The following is a 9,752-nucleotide window of genomic DNA, read 5'->3' as shown; positions in this document are numbered from 1 at the left end:
ATAAATAAGACAGCCCAATATTTAAAAAAAAGTCTATTATTTTTTGCAACTTTCCGCATAACCCCGCATGTTTAATAGCATAATCAAGGATTTTTGCCCGCGTTTTTCTGGAGGGTCAAACTAAGGCTGCAATGTGGCAAGATATGTGGACAACAATAAGGATATGTGGGATTAAGTTAAATTGTTAATGTTGGTATCCTACATGAAGAGATTCAAAGTTAAAACAATCTCCAAAATTGTTTTTGAAAGAAATTGAGGCGAGATAGAACCCACCTGAGGAGAGGACTGTTCTTTTTTTTATAAAGGCCCCATCATTAAACTGAGTTTTAAACTCATATGTATAGGTTCTCATTACCTGAAAGTTTTTTCTACAGTACGGCTGAACTTTAATGCATGGCTTTCTGTTTGTTGTTTACAGTCACTGTATTAGCCTTTGCTTCTGGAGCCATCACAAATCATATAATTGAAAGCTCTTTGAACACCAAGGGTATGCTAATGCATATTTCCCTTGAGTTGTCATTAAGCTCAGTGTACAACAGAAAGGCGTGGAGTTTCCCTGCCAAAGGCTTGAAGTGGCTTGAATTATGCCCAGTGTAAATGGCTGCAGTCAGAACACTGCTCTGTCACTTCATCCTGGCAGTATGCGGAGTGAATAATAATTATAATGTAAAACATTCATTAGACATTATTCCAAATTAAACATTGAATCTGACATGTGAATAATGTTAAAATTGATCAAACTGACAACAAAGAAGTAGTGGAAAATATACGTTATATTTAATAATACATGATACTGGAAGTTATTGATATTTAAAACCATATTTTACATAATGGCCCAAACTAAAACAGGTATTGTTTATATTTGTGTCAGAATGGTAAAATAATGGCACCAATGTGGGACTCCTTTAACTCACAAAAATGCAATAATTGTAGTTATCTTTTACTTTTGTCTTTTAAAAGCAGAGTTTCTTATTGTTATAGTTATACCCATAGACAAATGTAATGATTAAAAAGTCAAATATCCAGCTGTAATTTAAATAGTGCTGTTCTTTGCACTTTTCTTTATACAGATCCATATTGCACATCTTGGAGTAAACAGGCAATGATAAGAAGACTGTACCAGAATGTTTGCTGGCCCAAATGATCACAACCATGATGCAAATAACAGTAAACCAATAATAGTTACAATCTGTGTGCACTGTTTGTATTTTACGTTATAATGAGAAGACTAGTAATTGCTTTTGTAAGATGATGTGGTCTTCGAATGCCGCAAACCTTGACTGTAGTCTCACCATGTTAAACCTCTTTGTACTACTAAAAGTTGCTGACCATGCAGTAGGAATCAATGACCTCAGTTTGCCTCGCTTCGGGAAAAATGGGGACAATCTGTAGCAGAGCAGGGAGGTTGTGAGCGGGGGTGGTGAGGTCTTCCTCATGAACTTAATGGTGATCTTCCTGCTTGTGCCACAGCTTGATCTTCCCACTATCTGCCACCGACCGGCTAAATTACACCCAGCTGGTCCAGAAAACAAGACTCAATTAATAGCCACAACAGACAGGGAGAAACCTGGTGTGACCCCAAAATTGCTGACAAGGCAGTTAACCAATAGCATGTTGGAAAGCAGATATAGTGTAAGTTGATCACAACACTGGTAGTGTGACTCCACCGTCCATCATTCTGTCCTTTCTTTACTGTAAATGGCAGCAGACCTGTAGTCTTAATTATGCAGTCAGACTTGGAAAATGTATCATATTACATTTAAATTAGTTTCAATATTGCAAACATGGCTAGGTTTTGAATAGGTTCGGTTGATACCTAATCGGGATATGAAGACATCCACAAGAAATATTAGTCACATTAGAGAACATGGTGTTATTCCAGTGTTAGTGAAACCATCAATGTTTGGTTTTATTTAAGGGTTTGGCGCTAGGGAAGTTTGATCTGAATGTAAAGTAAATATTTGATCTCGACAAAATTGGGAAAACCACTTTGTCTATAGGGTCCGCTCTGAGTCTTTGGCATTTGACTTGAAGTGATAGTTTTTACTAAATCCACTAATTATCAACATGAATGTACACACAAACTTCAGTAGCAAGCTAAGACTCACAACAAAGTAAAAACTGTTTATTTGCATTTTCTTTTATGTGTGATGACTACAGATACTCAAGTATCTAGCTAGCTCTGTTTACTCATTTACATTGTATATCCGTTACATTGCTCCTCATCAGTGGTGCTTTGGCTTCCTATGTCTCTTTAATTCAGTCACTTGATGAGCATTAGAGACTCTCTCGTTGTCGCTCTTCAAGCTGTAATTGAGAACAAATGTGAAGAGGGAGAGTGTTTAATTGAGGTTGTCAAGCAGGGGGGCGGGTTTGTCGGGCATCTAGAGATCTCCTCATCTCTTCACGTTTTAACAGTTTAAGGAATAAATTATGCAAATCGCAGTTTTTGCGAGTCCTAGTTGCGATGTGAACTTTCGGTGACTTCTGCTTGGCTTCTCCCCCCCCCCTTCACAGAGAGTTACTTCAAAGCGAGGAAGTGATCAAAGACAGTTGGAAAAAAATGATTCCCCAACGTACGGCGCCCTGCATACATACATACATACATACATACAGCTCCTGCCTGTCTCGACACCGCATACTCTCTCTCTCAGAAAACAAAAGCTGGCGACACTGTCTGATGTTTCCTTTTTTTCTTTTTTTGTCTCCTCAAGCACCGACCTGTCAGACATTGCAACATTTCAATTGATTTCCCTTTTTTCTCATATGTGTGTGTTCTATTTTAGTATGTAAGAGACCAAGAGACTGAATTTGTCATTAAAGGGTATGTATAGCACGACATGGCCCAGATAACACATCACAAGGCTGGATTGAAGAGCCGACTTGTCATAAATGAAAGTACACGTTAGGAGCTGGAGACAGCTCCTTCCCAAGAAAAAAAAGAAAGAGAGAGAGAAAAACAGGGGTTATTGGGGGTTCAACAACTATGAATAGACTCAGTAGCTGTTTGTTTATCCTCCAGACACAAAGTAAAAGAGTTAATACTCTTGTGCCCAATAATTAAAACATATACATGTTTCATCTACTATGTGAAGGAATTCATTTTGTATATGAATCCCTCGGTAGCGAGAGGGTGGAGAAGAGGTTTTGAACGTTGTCCCAATTGAGATATCATCAGATTTCTGTCATGCATACTGGAATCAGAATGTCTTATCTTACTACGCTATTAAAACAAAAACCCATCTTACATGAGCTAGCTTCACACCTGAAGACGAAGATGAATGACTTTGGTCTTAGCACCAGTTTATGTATTTAACTAGTCATCACTTCATTAATTCTGTAAGGCAATGATTTTCAATTTTTACAATGTTGGTTTGAATTTTGCTAAATACAAGTAACGCGTTTTAAAGCCTATTTGTTTTCTTTGTCACGGGCATTGCATCTCCGATATTATTTACACACAGAGACAGATTAAGACAAAATGTCAAAGTGTAATAATCTACAAATGGTGGTTGGTGAAAGATTGACTTATTTCTTACAGTCTGGCCCAGAAATGGAATCTGTTTTCTTGTCCCAAATTCAACAGCCTTATTTTCCTGCTGGCACATTTCTGGCAAGAGTGCTAACATAAGCATGGCACTTTCATTGGCTGCTGATGAATGTCTTTGCACCTGAACCAGGTTTATGGCTCCAAGAAAACCTACTTGTGCCAATGTGAGTGGAGCGGCACTGATGAGGTTGTGTTTTCACAGAACAGAAGGCACAGGGCTTCTTTGGTTGCCATTTTGGCATGAAAATGTACTTGGGTTTGCACCTGCTTAACCGGCTCAAGAAAAATCAAAGTTTAATCGTATTATTTGTGGTTGATGATGGAAGATTTCAATTGCTTTCGTATTTGAAACCACAAAAAATAAGAATGGAATTGAAATCTTGCATCGTGGTGCTGGTATGTAACAGAAATTGTCTGCTATCCATCACAGTGATCATCTACGGCACATAAATTATGCTTTATTAAATAAATGATTTGAGTACATAAACCCCTGCTGTACTCGAATGATTGAGTGCTATCAATGCTTTCTGGACATTTTTTAATTAAAGCAAAAGTCAAATCTAATACTCAAGTCCATTTTTAAGATTTTAAAATTGTAAATAAACATTTTCATTTAAAAAAAAATCCCTTTATTGAAAAAAGGAAACATTGGCATAAAATACTCAAACCCAGGCCAATAAAAATGTTTGTTCTTGACCATTCATGCATCATCTTATTTGATTCTGATATTTTTTTAAGTGTTTCAATGCAGGTTTTTTCTTTTTTAAACTAATTTCTGCTTTCAAAGGCACATTTTATTTTCGCTGACTATCTGAAGGCACTTTCCTGCCTCTAAAGATATTTACCTAGATATGTGAACAACAGCACAAAATAACTTGACAATTAAATTTAAAGAAGAATTTGGGCACAGACAGTGTCTTTTTTGACCCCACTAATTCTGGTAAATTCTTGAAGAGCTAAATTCATAATATCCTACATTGCATTTTTATTTTGATTATAATGCACCTTATAAGTTGCCATTTGAAAATATAACCTATTTATATTCAACTCTAACTAAAATGTCAGTACAGTGACAGTTTTCACCTCGTTGATCCTCTTCCTCACCCCATGGGAGGCAGATGACCCCCAGGGCAGGAAGGGCTTTAACCAGCAGTAGGTGTCCCTCAATATGCCGGACTGCGACAGCCAAGCTTGTTAGTCACACTGGTGGAATTGCGCACACACAAACACACTCTCCCTCACACACACACACATGCACAACTCTCCCGTGGATAGACTTAATCCAGCTATTGAAATGGGCAAGCCGAGATAGCAGAACTGGGTCAGTTCTAGAGAAAACCGTGGTGTGAAACCGGTCCCCTCAGGGGGGATTGAGGTCTGAACTTTGGCTGAACCCCACCCCACAACAAGTACAGCGCACAATAAAACCACAGAATTTGCTGGATGGAACTTATTTGAATTAATGCTGACAACTTCATTGATTAGGCTCAAACATGGTTTAAGCCACATGAAGAGCATTTGAACATGGATAAAATAGACTAGCTGTAATTGGGTTTCCTTCATGGTGAGATTACCGAGAGAGGAGGGAGTTTAATGCTGAAGAGCTGTGAACGGTGGTGACTCTTACAGTGTGTAATGTACTTCACATCTTAGGAATTACACTTCCTTTTAAAATTTTCGGGTGTATTTAGGACGTCTTGTTTCAGGTCTGTTTGAAAAACGTGTCCCTTACACCAGTTGATGTTAGACCCTCTTGAGTTTGTCTTCAAGGTAAAGGAAAGGTAAATAATAAAATGCATGTTCAAGTAATGCCAATTATTTAGTTGTGAATGTTATATATAGCCAACAGTTAACCAGATGTTACAGTGTGAAGTTGAAAGGTAACTAATCAATTCAGTGCAAGAAACAGATTAAAAAATCTCCTCTGGGAAATAACTCCCGACTTAATGAGTCTTTCATCAATGTGATAAAGTTTTCCATTTAAGAAGTGTAAGATCAAAATGTATTTCACAGTGTGAGAGCACAGAATATGTTTTTAGTTCAATACAAAATGAAAACGCTACTTACATAGCTTAAAGTAGTTTTAAAAAGTTTATTGCAAAGAAACGTATACTATTATCAGAGTGTATGTTAGAGCAGAGGCTTGAATTTAATCTTTAAGTAACAGGGAGAATGTCTTTGACTTATTATCACATCTTTTTTAGAGGCCAAAATGTTGGCAGCCATAGTGTATTGTGTCTGTCTCTTCATCTCGCTTGGTAAATTAAATAATGGCATTACTGTCACCACAATTACAGCTTATCTCATTGGGTTAAACGGCTCCATCTGTGGGCCTTTTGGCTACCCGCGTTGTACATAAAGATCTAAATGTTCAGTCGTTGGGCAGGAATTGTATAGCAAATGGAGGAAAAGGAAAGGCTGAATGTACCAAACAAAAACTGTATATTCATGTCTCTGTGCATACAGTTTAAGTTTTTACTTGTAATGGTTCCCCTCGGTACAATTTGAAGTTGCATTTTAAGAGGTAGTACTTGGCCACAAATCAGCTGAACGAAAATAGTATTGCATTTAGTGGAGCCATTCCCACCCAACATTACTCTTTGAAATGGTAACACTGCACCATTAGACTTCAGCAACTAGTCATACGAATGGTTCATCTGAAATTCCTACAACACCCCAAAAATGCAAAGTGGCTTTTTATATGACATTAAAGGCCAACAGTTACAGAGACAAAAGAGCACTGTGTGTGTATGTGTAAGTTAGAGTTTGTGTGTGCATGTGTACACTTGTCCTGCTTTTCTATCCAAGTGTCATGCTTATATCCTTATGTGTGCAATTAATCATCATGATTGCGTGCAGCAGATAGTGTGTGTGTGAGATGGTGTTCCTTTCTGAATCCAATTCTCACAATCATTGCCCCTTCTGTTTGGATGTCAATTTTTTGTGTGTATTTATTTCTTATATTCTGTGCTGCGTGTGTACTTGGGTGTTTGCGCCTTCTTATTATCTATCACCAGCTGCAGCTAGTAGGCGCTTGCAGCTCATCCCACTCAGGCTGATGTATGCTTATTGGGAGGCCAGAGGCAGAGACTGCAGATCTGATTTATAAACCAATACAGCTTGTTTTATGGGGGATTGATCTGCCTGAGTCTCCATCACTGAAGCGTTCTCCTTGTCTTTATTCAGAGTGACAGCAGGTAATAAAGGTATGGCGGGGAAAGAAAACGAGGAAAGTGTTTACAATTATAGTGCTTAGCGCCATCACCTTTTCTGACATTAATTTATTATGCAATTTTTCAAGAGATGTCAGAAAGTTCAAAACTTCTTTGTACAAGGAAAACACTATAAAGCAAGGCACAGACAATGAAGACACCCCCTCCTATCTCCTGTTGTTTATCTTATTCATTATTTTATAGGGGCTTGGCAATAGTTCAATATTTTGTCAGCTTTCAATGGAATCGTATCATTCAAAATAATATATCTCGACAAACAATTCTACATCTAAATAAAAAAGCACATGCTGTTCTTAAGCAGATGGAGTTCTTCCATTTACTATCGAATTTTAGATGTTCAATACAATGGTTTTTTTTCAAGAACTTTCAAGCCAACATTGCTTTTTTATATTGCCCTTGAAAAAATATTAAGTTAAGCCTTATTACATGGGGTGCCTTCTCTCTGGGTGCTGTAAATTCACTAAACACAGCCAATACTTTCATGTGCTAAAGATGCTTCTTTCTAGTTGCGTTTTTTCTTTTCAAAGACTCTTCCATCCTCCCTAGTATTAATAGCAGAAGGACAGGATCATGGACAGTCATTAACATTATGTGGGTGTCAGGGCACCAGAACACCCCAGGGTGTCAGACTCAAACGTTTGCACCTGACTACAGTCTGGCTGTCTCTCACACACACTGATAAAACACCGATGCACACAGAGACCTGGAAACAGAATCAATGGAGAGGCCACTTACAGTACTGCCCACATGGCTCTCTAACCGTTTCTCTTTCTTTTTCTCCTTTCAATCAACCGGCGTTCAAAAGAAATGGTCCTGTAAGTGTAAAATATCTGCAGCTGCTGTGCTTTTCAAAGCTTAAGGTGACAGAAAAAACAGCCAAACAAACAACACACACACACACACACACACACACACACACACACACACACACACACACACACACACACACACACACACACACCAGGGTTTCCCACCCAAGTATATTTCGCGACCCATTTAGTTTAGTTTTTTTATTATCCGTCCACGACCATGACGCCATCTGCCATCGATTAACTTGTGGACAATGATCCCTGGCTCTACGCCTCCTGTACCCAGGCCCGCCCTGGACTGGCCATCAGGAGGACCGAGGGGTTTCCCGATGGCCTGGCCTGTTAAGTGGCCTGCTGGCCTGTATGTATTGTGAACGCTGCGCAAATGTGGGTCTGCCTCACACAGGGTGACTGGCTGTCTACATGATGTGGCCTGCCGACATGGCCGGTCATACAGATCATACATCAGAGCCCTTGATTGGTCTCTGTGTGTCATTCAAGCTCGGGATAACTACAGCTCAGGTGAGGTTAAGGACTCTCTGAGTGTTTAGATAGTTAACTTAGTCTAATTTCTCAGTGGGTCTCAAACGGTTTGGTCACCATTTATGTAAACACATATTTCCATTTGAGGGGGTAGTGATTAGTCAAATATGCATGAATACAAAATGTTAGCTAGGTGAAAAAAGGTAAGATACACTTTTAAAACTTGTTGAGAGCTAAAACTAGTCTTTGCTGCTGCCTCAAAGAGGAGCAGGGAGGAGAGGAGAGAGACAGGAGAGGCTGATTCAGGAGCCCAGACACACTCACAACTAGGGATGTCCCGATCACCTTTTTTTTGCTCCCGATCCGATTCCGATCATTTGATTTTGACAATTTGCCGATACCGATTTTTCCCGATCCGATCTTTATGCAATGCATTAAGAAAAAAAAAAGCATTCAAGTTGTCCCTTAAGGTTATTTTTTCTTATTTAAATTGGATATTCTATCCAACATGGATATAGCTTCTTTCTTTCACAGCAGCATTGGATCAGTTCAGTTGTGCAGCATTGGATCAAAACAAAATAAAGCTTTCAGTACTCGTTAGCTTACTGCTACAATTAGACACTGCGCCCTGCCCACTCTGTTGCCAGATTTGAGAGAAATAAGCAACCAGGTCTATGAAAACAAGCCCCAAAGAAGCAACACATACATGATGTTGTGTAATTTGAAACCAAAACTAAGGCCTCAGGATGACTTTAAGACTTGAACATGGTCATNCACCAAGATGAAAAAATCTGATCCATCTAATTTACCGACGAACATTTCTACTAAAGACCGGGCAAAAAGTGGGGGGAAACTATTCTGCACCCCGTGCAAGTTGCACGGGGTGCAGAATAGTTTCCCCCCACTTTTTGCCCGGTCTTTAGTAGAAATGTTCGTCGGTAAATTAGATGGATCAGATTTTTTCATCTTGGTGTTTTCTCTCTCGTGTGAGTTCCACACGTTCACTCTACGGTGTTGTTTACCTTCTGTGATGCGCGAGCTGATGACGTCACGTCAAGACGAGTTAACTTTTTTTTTTCTCAACTTTGTGTGGAAAAATGCGGGGATTATGCGGCCTTTTGATAAATATGCGGCCTTTTAGAAATCTGCGCCATTTTGCTTATTATGCGGTAAATTCTGCAATTGCAGAATCGCGTTTTTCTGGAGGGTCTACTTAGTGCACATTAAAGGACATTAGGGTTAGATTGCAGTTCACACCAGTCAATGGCTAAATCAAATAATTAGGTACATAGAATCCAAAACATCAGAAAATTACTCAAACAATAATAATAAAAGTTAAATAGCTAAATAGTTAAAATGGCTCCAACACATGTCTTCAGATACATTTTGTAATTTGCTGAGAGTAATAAATATGTAGGGAGAGTAGTCATGGTTCTGGATGAAGAAACTTAAGACCCTGCCTTTGATATACCTCAGATCTGCCCTGAGGAAGAGACAGGTCCTTCAGAAGTCTGCGAGTGTGTGTCTGCTAAAGCGGGGTTAAATTTATCCAACGATCTCAGTTCACTTCCAGCATCCCCACACACCCACACCCACACACACACACACACACTTTATCTCTTTCTTTCTTTCTTTCTCTCTCTCTCTCTCTCTCTCTCTCTCTCTGCGCTCTGTCTC

The sequence above is a fragment of the Notothenia coriiceps genome, unplaced genomic scaffold (genome assembly GCF_000735185.1).
Source record: "Notothenia coriiceps isolate Sejong01 unplaced genomic scaffold, NC01 NC01_scaffold00013625, whole genome shotgun sequence".
NCBI lineage: Eukaryota > Metazoa > Chordata > Actinopteri > Perciformes > Nototheniidae > Notothenia > Notothenia coriiceps.
This window is presented reverse-complemented; position numbering follows the sequence as displayed.